The sequence below is a fragment of the Xenopus laevis genome, chromosome 2S (genome assembly GCF_017654675.1).
Source record: "Xenopus laevis strain J_2021 chromosome 2S, Xenopus_laevis_v10.1, whole genome shotgun sequence".
In the NCBI taxonomy this organism is placed as follows: Eukaryota; Metazoa; Chordata; class Amphibia; order Anura; family Pipidae; genus Xenopus; species Xenopus laevis.
Window position 1 is genome coordinate 3,883,272 of NC_054374.1, and position 19,940 is coordinate 3,903,211.

The following is a 19,940-nucleotide window of genomic DNA, read 5'->3' on the forward strand; positions in this document are numbered from 1 at the left end:
TGTTTGAGGGTGGGCTCAGGTCTAGGACCTAGAAGTTCTCTTTTGCCTTTATTTTGTTTCTTTGGACATTTTTAATAATAAGTGGCCACTTCAATCAATTTCACAACATCTCTAATAAAGACATATATATATATGACCTGTATGTACCCACCCTATTTAAATTAACCTAAGCATAAGTTTGTTAACGAAGTTTCACTAGTTTCAGGTAGTATTAAGGAGAGGTAGTAGGCCAACAAATCTATCTTCAAAGAAGTTAGCAGGCGCCGGCTTCAGCCCGTGATGACACTTGATGTCACCATAAATGTTATCTGCCCTAAAACTTTCTTGTGGTTTCTCCTAGAAGTTAACACCAGACCTCTGCAGTTGTATATCCTCCCTTTTTTTAAATGTTCACAGTTGTTTTGTCGCTGATGAGGTTGAAAATATAGCCACTGTTTAAGCAGATTAAAGGTTCACAGGCAATGCAGATATGAAGCCCCTCTGCTAATTCTAATCGAAGGGTCTGTTCCAGGGCCACATTTTGACTGAATATGAGCTCCAGTAACAAGGATTTAAGGATGCAACACCCATTGTTTCAATGCCCCTGGTGTTATTAACTGAAAATTAAGACAAATAAAATAAACCAACTATTAAAGGATTCAGACTCCGCTGACGGAGGGGCACCTGGGGGACAGGGAGGCCCAAACCACGGGGTCGGATTCCTCTATAGTCTTAAAAGCCCCCCCCAAGCCGCTGCTTTTTGTTACTCGGCACAAGCGAACATGGATAGGGGGGCATACTGTGCACTAGGCCCCTCTGAAGACTTTTTGTAGGTGGGTGTGGTGCAGTGTTATTACACAACTGTTGTAACAACTCACCCTGGTGGTCTAGTGGGGGTGCTACGGGGACGCCCACCGCGTCTGTCCTGTCCAACGCCGGTTCCCTGAAGGTTCGCGGGTTCGACTATTTCCAGCTTTATCCGGAAAGTGCCGAATGTGACGTCAAAGGCTGGAGCGAAATTCAAATATTAAAAGAGCCATCTACGGGGAAATAATTGCCCAACGTAAAGGTCTTATTTTAAAGTTGTAATTCTTCTGTGTATTCCTGATGTTACAGATCCTGCCTGACCCTGGTTCTTGTCCTGTCTGCTGCCTGTCCTGATTATTGCCTGTTTTGACAACTCTTTTGAATTCTGATTTTGTACTGCCATTCTGGTGTGTTGGACCTGGCCTGTGACCAGCCCCAGATTTGAGGCCGCAAAGGGCCAGGCCTAGGGCGGCATAGATTAAGAGACAGCATGCCGCCCAGCAGCACCGACAATTACTTTAATTCCAGAGCACTAGCCACTAGTGCAAGTAGAAAGGATGCGCATGCATGCTATCTTTTAAGAGAAAGGGGGTCCCCTCAGGACAAATCTGGCCCTGCCTGTTACCCCAATCATTCCTATGTCTCCTGCATCTGCACCGTATTGAGTCTCCTGCATCTGCACCGTATTGACTGTTTGTTACTGACCCGACCTGACTTTTGACTGTGTTTCTTGTTTCCCATTCTACAACACTTCGCTTGGTTCCCTTGCTCGCTCAGAACTCTCTCCCTGGTTCTCCCACAATAAGACCTGGCGGCAACTGAGTAGAGAGGGCTCCACCCGAAGCCCAAGGCGGCTGCTACATGGGCCGATCCGGAACCTTGGGGGTTTGTTTGGGATACCCTGCATTACAACTGTAATGAACATAAAAAACAAGACTGCATGCAGTGGGACTATAATAAAAGAAGACTTAAATGTGGGTATTAACCTTATATATCACAGAGGTCAAAGTCTGCAATTGGCCATTTTTGACTTGTCAAATACAAAGGAGGGATTATAATAACCATAGAACATACTTGTTCACTGTACATAAATGGATTTGCTAGAGAAATGGATTTCCTAGAGAAAAGGAACCATACATTTAATGGATAAGTAGCATATGTTTTGCAGTGTTGAATTGTTTATTTACCCTTACACCTTGGTAACATATATATAGTACATTCTGGCACTGCGCACCTTTATGTAAGTGGATAATAACTAGGACAGGAGTTCTCTGTCTGACAATTAGCAAAGAAATATCTCTGACAAGAGTAGAAGGCCCAAATGTCTTGGAGGGTGCGGCACCTTCCAGCAATATTTTTTTCCCCTTAAATAGAAAAGGATGACAATATAATTTATTCTGTTCAAGGAGCATTTTTTTGTCTGTAAGTATTAAAAGAAATTATAGCTCTAGCTGCCATATTTCTTGCCTAAGCTAGTACATCCATCACAGACACCAAGTGGGACATTCACTAAGATTCGTTATTGCGCCAGCATCCGATTCGCTGCGATTCGCCGCACTTCGCCAGGCGTATTTTCACCAGCGCTACGCAAATTCACTAAAATCCGAAGTTGCGCTCAGGGGAAGCATAAGGTTGCGAAGTTACGCTGGCGTTAATTCGCCAAGCAAAGCGAAGTTACGCTAGCGATGCTTAATTTGCATACGGCGCCAAATTGAAGTTACAATGGAGGAATATGTAGCAGCACTACACAAGCCTGGGAAACCTTCAAAACATCAAATAAAATGTTTATTTTGCCCTACACATGTGCCCACTGTATAGTTAAGGTGCCATGAGTTAGGAAATGTAGGGGGGAAGGAGGGGAGCCCCAAAAAAAATTTCGATCTTTTTCAGCCTATCACCCATAAAAAATGAAAAAACGCCAGCGTTTTTTGGGACTTAGAAAAATTTGTAACTTTTTTTTGAAGCAATCCCTATCTACTCTATTGCAATTCGCCTGGTCTGAGGTGGCGAAGGAAGTCTGGCGTAAAAGGTAGCGTTCAGAATAATTCGCGCGTCAGTGAATTTGCGTAGTTACATCTGTTGCTCAAATTCGCCAGGCGTAAGGGTGCGAAGTAACACTAGCGAATTTATGCCAACGTCCGTTAGTGAATCGGCGTATTAACGAAAATGCGCTACGCTGGCGTATTCACGATAGCGTTAGGCACTTCGTCCTTTAGTGAATCTTCCCCCAAAAGCTTTGTGCCTTAATGACATAAACACAGGGCTCTTCTATAATAGACTTTATAAACTATGCTGACAATCTCATGTTTGAGGCTCCCTCTCTGGTTTTCATTTCCTAGGGACCATTGGTCCTTATTACATCAGGGTGGGTTTACAAAGCACTTCATTGGAAATATAAATGGTGATGAGTGTGAGACGCAGGCCAGGCCATGGGGAAAGAAAGGCTGAACCAACAGTGAAGGGGCAGAAAATGACAGGCAATGCAAGGATTTACTAAAAACAGACAGTCACACAATCAACCATCCATTACATACAGTATTATGCTATCCATAAATTTATATATAATCCGTATATTTTCATTTTTCCTCCTATAATGTTCGTACTGTGTCATTCTGTCAATTGTCTTTACTTCCTAACAGCCTGTAGTACAGAACATATATGTACTTGAACTGTGTGTGTCAGTTTGTGTTTTGAAACTCTTATGGTAGGACTACATGGACGTGTTCGGCGCGATCCAAAGCGATCCAACAAAAATAAGGTAAGTGAATGCATTGCCGCATGGTGTCGCAGCGTTGATCCGACGCGACGCAACTGTAGGATGCAGACGCAGTGTGCAGCATCTGCATCCAACAGTCGTGTTGCGTTGGATCAACGCTGCGACACCATGCGGCAATGCATTCACTTACCTTTTTTGTCACAGCGCGTCAGATTGCGCCAAAAACATCCATGTAGTCCTACCCTTATGTTGCCCATCCCAGGCTAAACTAGAGAATAACATTATGATGACAACCCCCATAAATGTGTAACTGCTGAGAAAGTAGGTTGCATTGGCTGAGAAAACAGAGATGCATGGGGCAATGGTTGGGCATTGATTGGCTATCATTATGGTTGATTGAAAACAATTGAAACAGGTCTGTGCAATTTGTGGGGCAGGTTCTACAGCACTGCATATTACAGTTCCACAGTATTGATCATGGCTTCTTCAGATCTGATTGTACCTCGAAATATAGGGGAAGGTGTAATAGGGAGCAGTTAAGAAGGCACATAGTCTACTGCAGTTTCTCAAAGGTGAACATTCCGAAACCAATTTATACTTAATTTCACTTTTGTAAATTGTTTCAAATTGGGTGCAACTGGGTAAGTAAAAAGAATAAAACTCAATAGATTCCCAGACATAGAAATAAATTAGGACATCTCTACTGGGAAGCACAAAACTAAGTGTGTTCCAGTGGGCATTAGTGTTGTACAGAGATTACACATTCTTGGAAAGATGGACTTGTGAATTTGGAAAGTATTATTTAATACCATTTAATTGTAGCGTTAAGCACCTGAGCTGAATAGTTCTGCACAATCCATTCCCTTCCATGTACAGTCTCTTCAAGTAAAACAGATTTACTGCAGTCACAATAAGCCAGTTTTTCTTGTTCCATCCCAATTAAATGCCAAAACGTATTGCCCTAAAGGAATTTTCAAAGGAAAACACAAAATGTGATCAGCAATGTTTTGACATGTGCTTGGGAGGGGTGTGTTGGTGAATGTCTTTAACAATGTTGGTTCATATATAGGATGGCAATAAGTAATGGACTTTGTAGAGATTATATTCACAAATGGATTCAACTGAAAACAGCCTGTTTTTATCTTGTTAGATCTCATCAGTGCAAGATATTGGAACATGGCTTCTGAGTGGGTAAGACTTGGAGAGTAGTGAAGAACCGAACCTGGTTAGGATGAGACGGGCTCAAAGGAGCCAAAAAGGCCCTCTCTTGCAAGACATAATAAATAAAGCCTTCTTCATTTTTTCATAGAAAAAAAAATGCTAATTTTTTCGAGATTTGTTAAACCCCAATGGTGTTAAAAGTCAGAATAAAAAGTACTTCCACTCAGACCTGCCGAGTTTATGTAGAAGTCAATGGCAGATGTCCTGTTGACATTTTATCCTGGTCTGCCCTGGGCTTTGTTCAATAATCTGAAGATTCTGTGGTTTCAAATTCAAAAAAGTCACAGGTTTCAGGCACCGAATCCAAAAAAGTTGCAGGTTTTGGGCGTCAAAACCAAAAAAGTCGCAGGTTTCAGCCACAAATCTGAAAATATCGCAAGATTCAGATTTTTTCACAATTTTATTTTTCTTTTCCTGCACAAGTAATTTTCATGAAAATGTATTGATAAATAGGGGGGAAAGTCTGTGCTGAGTGGTTTTCAGAAAATAGCGAGAAAATTAGGATTTTGATAAATAACCTAATAAGAGTAATGGAGTTGCCGGCATCCCTACTCACGTCTGTTCCACCTTAAATTCCACCCGCTTGCGGCCTAAAGTGATGTCACGCTTAATGCATTTCGTTATCCAAACTTCCTAGAGGAATTGTCTCCCTGAAGCCTCTGGTGTTGACCATTGTGATCTGAAATTACCTGTGACATAAAACGTCAGAATAAAATAGACCTCAGTAGTAGAATTAGGAATCAGCAACAAAATGACATTTGGATGGCGTCGTATTGCAAACGACGTGGTGCTAAAGTACATTGCATTAGCCACCATCAAGTGGAACCTTCACAAAAGGAAAAATATTCTGTCCAGGTATGGGATCCGTTATCTGGAAACCTGTTATCCAGAATGCTCCAAATTACGGGAAGCCCGTCTGCCATAGACTCCATTTTAATCAAATAATTCACCTTTCTTAGTAGCAAAACAATCCTATTGTATTATTTTATGTTTAAATTATTTTTTAATAGACTTACAGTGACAATGACACTAAAAAACGACTTTTGAAAATATGAATGTACATTAAGGGGCCGATTCATCAAGCTCGAGTGAAGGATTCGAAGTAAAAAAACTTCGAATTTTGAAGTGTTTTTTGGGCTACTTCGACCATCGAATGGGCTACTTCGACCACAACTATCGAAGGATTCGAACTAAAAATCGTTCGACTATTCGACCATTTGATAGTCGAAGTACTGTCTCTTTAAAAAAAACTTCGACCGCCTAGTTCGGCAGATAAAAGCTACCGAAGTCAATGTTAGCCTATGGGGAAGGTCCCCATAGGCTTGCCTAAGTTTTTTTGATCGAAGGATATTCCTTCGATCGTTGGATTCAAATCCTTCGAATCGTTCGATTCAAAGGATTTAATCGTTCGATCGAAGGAATTATCCTTCGATCGAACTATCTGCGCTAAATCCTTCGACTTCGATATTCGAAGTCGAAGGATTTCAATTCCTAGTCGAATATCGAGGGTTAATTAACCCTCGATATTCGACCCTTAGTAAATCAGCCCCTAAGGGGCCGATTCATCAAGCTCGAGTAAAGGATTCGAAGTAAAAAAACTTAGAATTTCAAAGTGTTTTTTGGGCGACTTCGACCATCGAATGGGCTACTTCGACCTTCGACTACGAATATCGAAGGATTCGAACTAAAAATCGTTCGACTATTCGACCATTCGATAGTTGAAGTACTGTCACTTTAAAAAAAACTTCGACCCCCCTAGTTCGGCAGATAAAAGCTACCGAAGTCAATGTTAGCCAATGGGGAAGGTCCCCATAGGCTTGCCTAAGTTTTTTTGATCGAAGTATATTCCTTCGATCGTTGGATTCAAATCCTTCGAATCGTTCGATTCGAAGGATTTAATCGTTCGATCGAAGGAATAATCCTTCGATCGTACGATCAAATTTTCTGCGCTAAATCCTTCGACTTCGATATTCGAAGTCGAAGGATTTCAATTCCTAGTCGAATATCGAGGGTTAATTAACCCTCGATATTCGACCCTTGATAAATCTGCCCCCTAAAGTTACCTGTAGTTGACCATTTTTTGCTACTATTGTCAGTAATTGTTCCTTTACGTTCCTAAACCTGACTGTTTTGTCAGTCTGACTGTCCCTCCTCAAATTGTCAGAGTTTCTAATGCAACTGACTACTGCTGCATAAATATGGCAGCCCCCTCATAGTGGGATATTGGGGATCTGATAGGTAATGCAAAAGGGAAAATACTTTCACAATAAAATTATAAAAAGCACGCAAAGACACTGCAATGCTAGATGTAAAAATGGTTTGATTTCTGGTGTCAGCATCTCTTTAAGGTATGGAGATCCAAATTACGGAAAGACTCCTTATCTGGAAAGACCCCTTATATGGATACATACATTCTGAATAACAGGTTCTATACCTGTGTTAATAGATAGCAGATTGAAACAGGGAACCAGGAGAACAAGTTAGTGGAGAACAGAGAAAAGAAGGCGAGGAAGACAGAAGGATGGACAATAGGGGGCCCATTCACTAAGCTCGAGTGAAGGAATAGAGGAAAATAGAGGAAAAATAGTTCGAATTTCGAATGTTTTTTTTGGCTACTTCGACCATCGAATTGGCTACTTCGACCTTTGACTACGACCTTCGACTTCGAATCGAACGATTCGAACTAAAAATCGCTCGAATATTCGACCATTCGATAATCGAAGTACTGTCTCTTTATAAAAAACTTCGACCCCCCTAGTTCACCACCTAAAACCTACCGAGGCCAATGTTAGTCTATGGGGAAGGTCCCCATAGGCTTTACAAGGTTTTTCCGATCGAAGGATAATCCTTCGATCGATGGATTAAAATCGATGGAATTGCGCTAAATCCTTCGACTTCGAAATTCAAAGTCGAAGGATTTCAATTCGGCAGTCGAATATCGAGGGTTAATTAACCCTCGATATTCGACCCTAGGTAAATGTGCCCCTAGGTATTTGTGGAAGAAACCATTATAATGCTGGTCCAAACTTCTTGTTTTTGGGCTAAAAAATCTAATAAAATGTTACAATCCTTCAAGTAAGTAATTAAGTGCTCAAATGACCCAAAATAAGATGCAGTCGTGTAGGAGAAATATTATGAATAGGAAATCTGACAGCCACAAGGAATGTGATGTCCCCAATAACAATTTAAAGGGGACCTATCACCTAAAAATAGTTTCCACCACTTGAGATGTGGGCTAACAGTGGGTTGGGTAAATTCTTCAAAGATTCTATGTCACAATGAACAAGTTATGGCACTCACTGATTATGTGTTTGCCCAACGTGGTTGCCTACACCAGGAGTAGATACAAAATACTGGGGTACGGCTCTGTTTGCCTGCGCCTCCAGTGGGGGATACAATTTTAGATGATTTTAGGTGGCCTTTAAATACATAATATATATAATACATAATATGATATTTCATATCTTTTTTACACCTGGAAATTGAGATCGTGACTGTAACGCCACCTACGATTTCATACCCCTCAGTGACTATACCTTTTCTTCTTCAAGGGTAAAAAAACAAGCAAAATTAAGTGATAGGGCACTTTGCATAATGAAAAATTGTTGCTTGTCAACAATGAAAATGTAAATATTGTCCGTTTACTCAGAACACACTTTCACAGTAAGCTTATTAGAATAGATCCCAACGATATTTAAAGAAGACCTCATGCCAACAAATAGTGTTTATAATATTAATAATAATAATAATGTACCTTAAAGGGACTTATCGTAAATTCTATGGAATTTAATTAAACAGCAGGTTCTTTTTACTATTCTCAGTGTGACTTGTATTCTGAACTACTGGCGGTCGCTGGCTGCCCCACTTATACGGGTTCTTCTCCTTTAAATTAACTTTTAGTATAATGTATACGGTCATATTCTGAGACAATTTGTAATTGACTTTCATTTTTTATTATTTGTGGTTTTTGAGTTATTTAACTTTTTATTCAGCAGCTCTGCAGTTTGCAGTTTCATCTGGGTTGCTGGGATCCAAATTACCTTAGCAACCATGCATTGATTTGAATGAGAGACTAGAATATGAATAAGAGTGTAGTGATGGGTTAAATTCTCGAAAATTTCCCGCAAAATTTGCAAAACAATTTTGACTATGGGAGTCCGAATAGTATTGACGCACGAGGCGAGCGACTTTTCCGACGGATGTCCAAAATTTTCGCAGGAGTTACGTGAATTTATTAGCTGCGAATTCGTGCCAGGCAAATTTATTGGCCCATCACTATAGGAGAGGCCTGAATCGAAAGATAAGCAATACAAAGTAGCAATAACAACAGATGTGTTGCCTTACAGAGAATTTGCATTTTTAAATGGGGTCAGTGACCCCTGTTTGAAAACTCGAAAGCATCCGAAATAATTCAAAAACTATAAAAAGGAAAAAATGAAGACCAATTGAAAAGTTACTTAGCGTTAGCGTTAGCCACCAATTAGAGGTGCTCTAAGTATTGGACAGCAGTAAAAAATAATGTATTTGTGTGGTCTGGGACTAACAGTCCTGCAGTGTGTGGATATTATGATTGGTACAGGGCAGCCTATAACATGGGTACATGGAAAGTAATAGGATTTGCAGCTTGCAGCTCAACTTCTCACTAATTGATGATACATTTCATTTGAGAAAGTAGTCAGTTCAGTTTTAAAGTCAGTGTACAACAGATCTGCAAGGAGCCATTTGTCTACAATGATACCGAAAAGATGGTTGGCTGCATTTAATGAGGAGGTTCATCACCAGTTACCAACACAACACGAAGGGGCAAATTCATCAAGGGAGGGTTAATTAACCCTCGATATTCGACTGGGAATTAAAATCCTTCGACTTCGAATATCGAAGTCGAAGGATTTAGCGCAAATTCTGCGATCGTACGATCGAAGGATTATTCCTTCGATCGAACGATAAAATCCTTTGAATCGTTCGATTCGAAGGATTTTAATCCAACGATCGAAGGAATATCCTTCGATCAAAAAAACTTAGGAAAGCCTATGGGGACCTTCCCCCCCTAACATTGACTTCGGTAGCTTTTAGCTGCCGAAGTAGGGGGTCGAAGTTTTTCTTAAAGAGACAGTACTTCGACTATCGAATGGTCGAATAGTCGAACGATTTTTACTTCGAATCCTTCGATTCGAAGTCGTAGTCGTAGTCGAAGGTCGAAGTAGCCCATTCGATGGTCAAAGTAGCCCAAAAAACACTTCGAAATTCGAAGTTTTTTTACTTCGAATCCTTCACTCGAATTTAGTGAATCGGCCCCCAAGTCTACTAGAAAATCATGTAAAGATCCATTATCCGGAAAGCCCCAGGTCACGAGCATTCTGGATAACAGGTCCCATACCTGTATATGCAAAAAAATGTTTTTCTGCTGTACTGCCAAATTATTCTGGTTACTTGCTACACATTTGATGGAATGGGATGGTGGGTAACTTGCTGGATTCTTCAGTATAATTGCACAGACTTTGGATTTGGCTTCATTCTTTGTAATGGGAGGTTGGAGTAAAGCTCTACCACAGGGTAGTGTCACCCACTCAAATCCTTACTCCCCCATGCAAGTCACATTCGGGCAGAAAGGATTTCAATGATATTCAAGGCTACAATAAACATATTTGATAGATCTTGAAGTGTTGGTACAATTATAGCTTGGTTAAAAGCTTCTTATAAATTGGCCCCTTTAGTCTCCTCCTCTACCGAATATTGCAGGAAAAAGAATCAATTATATAAAGGGTCCTTTATGTGCAAGTGCAAACTGTTATTTCACATGCAAATTATAGTGACACAGGTATATGGTTAATTTCAGGGGAGCTGCTGCCATAAAATACATGGGGCACCAAAAAACCGCTCTTGGTAACTTTAAAATAGAAGGAAAGGCTCAGTGCACTTGGGGTAGAGTCCTGCAGCGGTTCGGGTACCCACGGGTAACCTGCAAAAACCTGCAGTACTCTGCGGGCTGCGGGTAGAAGGGTGAGGGTATAGACGCGGGTCGGCGGTTCTGCGGGTTTGCGGGTCGTGCTGCGGGTCTACTCAATAGCGAGTTTTACTCCTTTTTTCTGATCATGTCTACTTCCAATGAACTTTAACTTAAAAGTCGTTATTCCGCTCAACTGCGCATGCGTTTGCTCCAGGGAAATTTGAAGACAGAACAAGCCAGAAGAGGATCTCTCCGCGGTGCTCACTGGTATAACCCCGGGCCGGTGCAGTTTTCTGCTGATAGGAGCACCGGCCCAGGTTTTCAGGTAAATCAATACAATCACTTGGGGTGCCCCAAGTGCAAAACACACTTTCCTTCTCCTTTAAAAGCAAAATTGTTGATTTTGAAATCAGAATTTCAGCTTTTCTAGTGCAGAGAGTGCAATTGTATGCTCCGCACTAGTGATGTGGCACCACCAACCCACACACAGACTCATAACATAAGGCATGGGGGGCAGAATTGGAAAATCACCTGGGGCGGCAAATCACTTGGTTAGTTTGGGTTCAAAGAAGATACAAGTCCATCAGCTCAGATAAGGAGCCAGGAACTTTTTTTTTTACCCTGACTGGCCCAGTCTGCCCCAAACCTGGATCAGCCCAGTCCCAATGATAGTGAATTGGACAGAGACCGGTGGATAGAGGACAAAAAGAAACAAGTTAGAGAAAAGTGTCGGACAGATGATGAACAAAGTGGAGACTAGGACAGTAGGACAGATTGGGAAATATAGAAAGAGAGGGCGATTTACTGGCAGAGGTGAAAGTGTGGATGAAATATGGACAGGGAAAATCAGGGAAAAACAAGAACAAGAGCAACTAAAGTTGCAGAATTTTGCACTTGTGCATATTGCATCTATATCTGAGCCCTAGGTTGTGTGTGTACACAGCAATGCAGCAGCCACGCAGCAGTATCATTGTACTCACAATATAGCCATTTTATTGTAAATCAACCTTAAATCAGAATCATTCCAATAAATGAGAGTCATTAACTGTTAATAATCATATAAAAATATAGCTTTCTTTTTAGTCAGTTTTTATACAAAAATATGGTAAAAACATGTACAGTATATAAATATATTTTATTTATAGAAATATAGAAATATAAAGGGTTCTCTAAAATACATTTATATTTCTAAAAACTTTATATAAAAACATATGACTGCGTTTTATAGAAAAATATTCATTTTATATACAAAGTGTAAAATTTATATAAAATATATTTTTATGTAAAAATATTTTATAGAAAAAAGTATTTTTATACAATTTCATCTTTATTTCTGTTTGTGCCCAGGTTTCACATTTTGGATTGACTGTTTCATTGGAGCGGGATGCATAGGGACTCTGTAGGTAAAGAGCATGAGTTGTTCCAGAACATTCTTTCTACTTCTATTCTCAGCTGTCTGGGTATTATCTGTAGAACTAAGCTCTGTGCTTTACACTGGTGGAACTGGGGTATTTGGTTGACTAGTTTTTCCAGACTTCTTTATTTCTGCCTCTAGTGGGATGGTTCCTTCTTCATTTTGTTCTATGCTGGTCTGAGTACTTCTTGCATCTGGCAGAAGGTCAATGAGAAGTGCAGTAGATATTTCATTTTTTTTTTCATTTCTGATTTCTGCACCATTTTTCTCCTTGGGTTCATATAATGATCAGTTTAGACCAAGGGGAAAGAGCAGTTTTGGAATTAATTTTTCCAAGGGGCAAATTCACTAAAGGACGAAGCGCCTAACGCTAGCGTTAATTCGATAGCGTAGCGCATTTTCGTTAATTCGCCGATTCACTAACGGACGCTGGCGTAAATTCTGGGGAAGTGCGGCGAATCAGACGCTGGCGCAGCTACGAATCTTAGTGAATTTGCCCCCATATGACAGGAAGACCATTTCCCATATATTCCATTTTATTCCTTATATAAGCTATTACTGACACCTGTTTGTCTTACTGGAAATACTACAGTTACAGCTCCGCTCCTGAACATAACGTAGCGTTACTATACTTACTATCATACATTCCCGTAGTCCATATTCGGCCGAATTCGAATCGTACGAATCTAAGAAATAGCGCATTCGATTCAAAGTTTTTCCCCAAAAAAATGTTGATATTTCAAAGTCCACCAATTGACTCTAGATAGGTTCTAGGAGGTTCCCCATAGGCTAAAACAGCAATTCGGCAGGTTTTGGATGGCGATTGGTCGAAGTCAAATTTTTAAAGAGACCGTAAATGGTAAATTTTGATATTTGAATTTTCTAATTTTTTTTCTAATTCAAATCGAAATTTGGACTATTCCCTAGTCGAAGTACACAAAAAATAGCTCAAAACTCTCAAAAATTGTTTTCATTCGAAAATTCACCTCGACCTTTGATAAATCTGGCCCATGAGTTTGAACATAAATTCCTTGTCCTTCTGTGTTCTGCATTTGATATTAAGACTTAGCTAAAACAACATTAGCGAGAAATCATATTTGTTTATTCACTTCTCTTTAGCTGCCAAGACCAAGTCAATGTCATATGTAGGTAAATAAAGTTCAAATATTAGTCCTCTAACCCAGAAAATACAAGAAAGACATCAGCTGTAATGAAGTGAGATGATTTATATAAATCTTTATATCTTACTTCAGTAATACCGTGATGAGGCCCAGGCTAACTGGCACAAAGCTAAAGACTAGTGATGGGCGAATAAATTCGCCTGGCACGAATTCGCTGGGAATTTCCACGTTTCACCGCCGGCAAATAAATTCGCAAATCTCCCGGGAAAATTCGATGGTGAAAATTCACCGGCGACAATTTCCAATTTTCACAATTTTTTTGTGAAAACATTCGAATTGCTTCATTTTTTTGTGAAAACGTTCAGATTGCTAAATTTTTTTGTGAAAAGTTTGAATTGCTAAATTTTTTCATGAAAACGTTCGAATTGCTCAATTTTTTGTGAAAGCATTCGAATTGCTCGATTTTTTTGTGAAAACTTTCGAATTACACGATTTTTTCGTGAAAACGTTCGAATTTCACGATTTTTTTGTGAAAACTTTGAAATTTCAAGCTTTTCTAAAAAAATTTCAGAGTTTCGCTAATTTTGCAGGAAATTCTAAAAATTTTCGGCGAAACAGTAGAAATTCGGCCATCACTACTAAAGACACACCATAAATGTCTAATACATTGAGATCTACAGTGCTGCATATTGTAGAATAGAAGTTCGGTGACCATGTTAGTATGAGGCTGAAGGCTTTTCACGGAACTCAGCAGGAACATTATTTATTATTTTCCACTTGTTTTCCACTAACAATGACAATTTTTTTTGTCAGGCATGGATTTGCAGCAAAATACCACATTTCGCCATCTGCAAATTTTCCCCCAAAACTGTGACAAAAACTTGCCGGAAAAAGTCACTGAGACAAAAAAAGTCGCTGCAGGAAAAAAACGACCATTGACTTTAATGCATTTGGAGCAAGAAAAAACATCACCACCCATTGACTTTAATGCTTTTAGACAAAAAGTCGTCAAGACAAAGTCGCTGCAAGAAAAAATGGCCCTTGACTTTAAAGCATTTGGAGAAAACACGTAAGAAAAAATTGTGGCTTATTGACTAATGCTTTTCGCTCATTTTTTGCTGTTTCGCTCATTTTTCAGCCGTTCACAAACTTTAATTAGTTATTAAATGATTTCATTAATAAAATACCGCCCTAATGGTCACACTCATCTAATGTTCCAATATCAGTATCCAGAACTATAACTTAGCGTTCTCTCCACACTGTAGCGCAACTTCATTTGAATTGGAATTTTGAGGTTTTTTTTGAGATTTATCAATAAAAAAATCTTGAGAAATTCAAACATTTCTAAACATTCAAATTCATTCAAGATGAAAAAAATAATGGGATTTTTGCAGCAATCAAGTTTAGTTTTGCCAAAGAAGCTTTATATGTTAGTTATACATATTTTAAGGAATATGTTTATTTTTCTTATATTTTATTGATTTATAAATTCGCTGTCACATCTTTACTAAATTCGGCAACAAGGCGGTTATTTACTAAACTCTGAATGCAAAAATCGTGAAAAATTAGTGATTTTTTTTTATATAAAAATCACAAATTTTTCACAATTTATTAAACCCCTGAGGATGGAAAAGTCTGAATCAGAAAATCCGGCATCTCAGACCTGATGAGGTTGCATATAAGTCAATGGGAGAAGTCCCAATGTTTTCTTGATGTGCATTGGGTTTTGTGCAATACTGCGAAGTTTCTGGGCAAAAAAAAACATAAGAAATCTGAGTTTTCGGGTGAAAAATCTGAAAAAATAGTGAAAATCTGATGAAAAATCCAAAAAAAATCATGAAACTCATGAAAATAAAAATTTTCACAAATTTTTTCAGGCAAACAAAATTTTCGGGAAAGAGTATTAATAAATAAGCCGAGAAAAAACCTGTGAGGATTTGGTCTGAGTTTTTTTTCAGAAAATATTGAGATAAATTCGGACTTTGATAAATAACCAACAAATGCCATAGGCACACATGTAATCTCATTGGTAGAGAGGTGAAGATGGGGTAGAGGAATATCAAATATATTGTTAGGGAATATGACATAAATATGCTAAAAAAATATGTTACCTAAGCATTTATTCTAAATAAGCTTTCTGATCATCGCATGGAGGTGACTCAAGTCACCAGAGAAGCACACCCAGTTTTATAGAATTGATGGCGTAGACTAGAAGAACTCATGCCGTACCACTGTTGGAACCACTGCCGCCAGTTTCCCTGGTGCTGAATCACTCAAGGCTGTGCCTGGTCATATTTTAAGACTCAATCAGGAAACTTTTCCAGGTCATGAGTGATAGAAGTAAAATGATTAGGAGCCAGGGATTATAGGAGTAGGAGTGGCAATTAATTGGATTTGCTTTTGGTATCAATAGGCCTTTAAAACCTGCACGGATTTGTAAGACATTTATTTTACAAGATGCAGAAACAATCCCGAGAGACATTTTGTTCTTCTAGCCCACAAAATCATTCCAAAAATCACAAATTGTTAGAAATCTTGCCCACAAAATGTGATTCATGCAGCACATCGGGGGAATTTACTACACACTTCTTAAAGTGTCAGTCAGCAATTGTAAAAATGTCGTACGCACATCATATTCACAGAAAGTATCTTTCAGTTTGATCGGTCAGACGCAATGCTGCCAAAATTTTAAAAAATAGGGTTGTCTACACGGTACACATTGTAAAAGTGTTGTTAATGTGCCAAATAAAGTTCTCAGGCTTAAACCAAATTTAACCAATCAACATATTAACCCAACATTTTGGTTATGGCAGAAGGACTTTGGCATAACAAATGTCTGTATAAATCTAGTGGGTCCGACTAATTCTCAAAAAGTTCCTTTAAACGACACAAAAAATAGCCATGATCACTTTTTAACAACATTTTTAAAAATTGTCGGTAGAGATGAAGTCTGTGAATAAGTTGGTTTATGAGATATTTTTATCATAAAAACCAGCCACGGAGAGGCAACGTAGATAAGACGATACAAGGGTGCTGATACGTTTAACAAAGAGGTCAAGAATACAAAATTGACACATTGGGAGAGTCGGTAGTGAAATAGACCTCACAACCATTTTCTTTCGGATATTTTTGTGACTTTTTACGCTTTGCCATAATCATTGTCTGTTTTTAGTCAGTCTTCCTTCGCTCATCCTCACTGGGTCGCCACCTTTGACTTCCGTAAAAACCGAACAAGGGGGCAGGATGGATTTACATATGGGCATGGGGTTATGATATTTGGTGGGGTGTTTGTGTCTTGCGTGGGCCAGGTTTTGACATCAGAGGTGGTTATAGGACAGATTATTGTTTGGGGTTCACCAGGCTGGAATAGGTAGTTGTCACCCAAATACCCAGAAGAAATTCTGAAATGTTCAGGTCAAAAGCAAACAGGTGGCAACCCATTTTGATTTTATTACACATTTGCTCCTTTTTTCTGGTTAATATTACTCACCCATTTTTCCCAAATCCTCTTTCCTTATTTTTCCTTTCGCTACACATAGAGGGGCAGATTTATCAAGGGTCGAATTTCGAAGTTAAAAATACTTCGAAATTCAACCATCGAATTGAAATACTTCGACTTCGAATATCGTAGTCGAAGTTTTTTTCATAGAATTTGGGTATCCTGCGGTCGATTAAATCCTTCAAATCAAACGATTTGAAGGACTTCATAGATCGATCGAACGATTTTACTTCGACTTCCAAAAACGTAGAAAAATGCTGTAGAAGGTCCCCATAGGCAAACATAGCACTTCGGCAGGTTTAATTTGGCGAAGTATTGAAGTCAAAGTTTTTTTAAAGAGACAGTACTCCGATTATCGAATGATCGAATATTCGAATGATTTTACTTCGAATCGAATTCAAAGTCGAAGTTGCAGGGGCACATTTACTAAGCTCGAGTGAAGGATTCGAAGTAAAAAAAACTTCGAATTTCGAAGCATTTTTTTGGGTACTTCGACCATCGAAAAGGCTACTACGACCTTCAACTACGACTCGAACGATTTGAACTAAAAATTGTTCGACTATTCGACCATTCGATAGCCGAAGTACTGTCTCTTTAAAAAAAACTTTGACTACCTACCGAGGTACAATGTTAGCCTATGGGGACCTTCCCTGTTAGTTTTCTACGTTTTTTTTTGATTAAAAAAAATCTTTCGATTGATTAAAATCCTTCGGATCATTCGATTCAAAGCATTTCATCGTTCGATCTAATGATTTTTCCTTCGATCGATAGATCGTAGGATTTGCGGTAAATCCTTCGAATTTGATATTCGAATTCGTAGGATTTTACTTTGAGGGTCGAATTTGAGGGCTTATTAACCCTCGTTATTGGACCCTTAGTAAATGTGCCCCGTAGTATCCTATTCGATGGTCGAAGTATCCAAAAAAATTACTTTGAATGTTGAATTTTTTTACTTCGAAAATTCCCTCGAATTCACTTCGACCCTTGATAACTCTGCCCCATAATGATGTCCTGTCTCTGGAAATACGTGTACTGGATATATATATATATACACACAGTAATACACAGATATATATATATATATATATATATATATATATATATATATATACCCTACTTTTTTATCATGCGATGTAACTCCACTGCTTTGCCAGTCCACAAAGGTTAAGAAATCCTCAAATGGAATGCTGTAAAGTAGTCAATGATTTTTATGGACTCGTGTCTTGTCTGGACTGGTTGGTTTCTGTATGTTACTGTTTTCAAACAATTTCCATTATCCCCTGTACTTTAATTGTTGTATTAAAAGTGGAATTAAAAATATGACACATAAGTAAGCTGGAATATCAGCCGCCATCACCTGCCCTGTCCTCTATTTAAAATGTAAAGGGTAAGTTCAACTTAAAATAAGCTTCTAGTACGATGCAGGCAGTAGTAAGAGAAATTCTAAGACAATTTGGAATTCGTTTTAAATTTTTGTTTTCAGTTTTTTTTTTTAAATATTTACATCTTTTTTTCCCAGAAACTTCTCAGACTTCTAATTTCAGTTTGGAAGCCAGAATGGAAGGAAGGATAAATAAAGTTAAGCCATTCAGAATTAGATTAACAATAAACCATATAACATATAAAATAACATAGGCACAAGATGAGGCCTGTACTTAAAGGACAAGGAAAGGCTAAAATAGAATAAGGCTAGAAATACTGTATTTTGTATACTAAACATAAACATGAACTTACTGCACCACCAGTCTAATCAAACAAATGATTTATACTTTCAAAGTTGGCCACAGGGGGCTGTCATCTTGTAACTTTGTTATACATCTTTGCAAGACTAAGACTGTGCACATGCTCAGTGTGATCTGGGCTGCTTAGGGATCATCATAAACAAAGCTGCTTGAGTTCTGCATGGCTGGCAAGTAAGGCGGGGGCTCCCCCCGCTGTACATAAGTATGATTGTTTCCCTGCAGAGCAGTTAGGGAACGTCTGACAATTCCTATCCACAGCAGTAAATGAAGGGAGAATTTCACTGCATACAGTCAGGTTTCTTATAAAAACGGTACACATTTTTTAATTAAAGTATATTGGAGATAGGTTTCTTTTTCATTAAAGAAAGTAAAAATGAGATTTTACTTTTTTGCCTTTCCTTGTCCTTTAACCCCTTGAGCAAGTGTTTCCACTGCTCATTTTTCAGTATTGATCCAAATCACACAAGTGACAGTCACCTAATGAATCACATATTAACGCAATTTATGTGAAAAATGACACTATTCATGCACCCCATGACCCAAAGAGAAATTAGCATCTACATGGGTAAATAACATTCTCTAGCTGTGGGATTTTGGATTTTTATAAGTAAATAAGACAAATAGAAACTGCAACTTCAAAAGGAAAACTGGTTGACTCTGTGTTGTTTTATCACTTTTCTACAGAATAAAAATATAGGGGTAAATTTATCAAAGAGTGAAGTTCCGCCACTAGAGTGAAATTCCGCAGCTCTTAATTAATTTCTATGGGATTTTGAAAGGCGTATTTATCAATGGGTGAAAGTGAAAGTTCACCCTTTGATAAATACGCCTATAAAAATCCCATAGAAATGAATGGAGAGTGGCGGAATTTCACTCTAGTGGCGGAACTTCACTATTAACTTCACTCTTTGATAAATATACCCCATAGCATTTAAACACCTAAATTGACTCCCGATTAAATTTAGACATAGGGACACATTTACTAAGGGTCGAATTTTGAAGTTAAAAAACGTAGAAATTCGACCATCGAATTTGATACTTCGATAGTCGAAGTATTTTTTTGAATGAAAACGTCTGTTTTCGATCGAAGTAAAAATCGTTCGATCCATTGATTAAATCGTTCGATTCGAACGATTTGAATGATTTTTTAAAAAAATACTTTGACTTCTAAAAACTAAGCCAAATACCGGCTATAGGTTCTAATATAGCAATTCGGCAGGTTTAAGGTGGCAAAGTGTCAAAAGTCGAAGTTTTTTTTAAAGAGACAGTACTTTGATTTTCGAATGGTCGAATATTCAAAGTTTTTTCAATTCAAATCGAATTTTGGCCTATTCGATGGTCAAAGTACCCAAAAATTACTTTGAAATTCAAAGTTTTTGAATTCGAAAATTCACTTTGAATTCACTTCGACCCTTAGTAAATGGGCCCCTTATTGTGCATTAAATGGCACCTGTTACCCTAAAATAGTTTTCCCATGGAAGGAGCTGCCGCCAG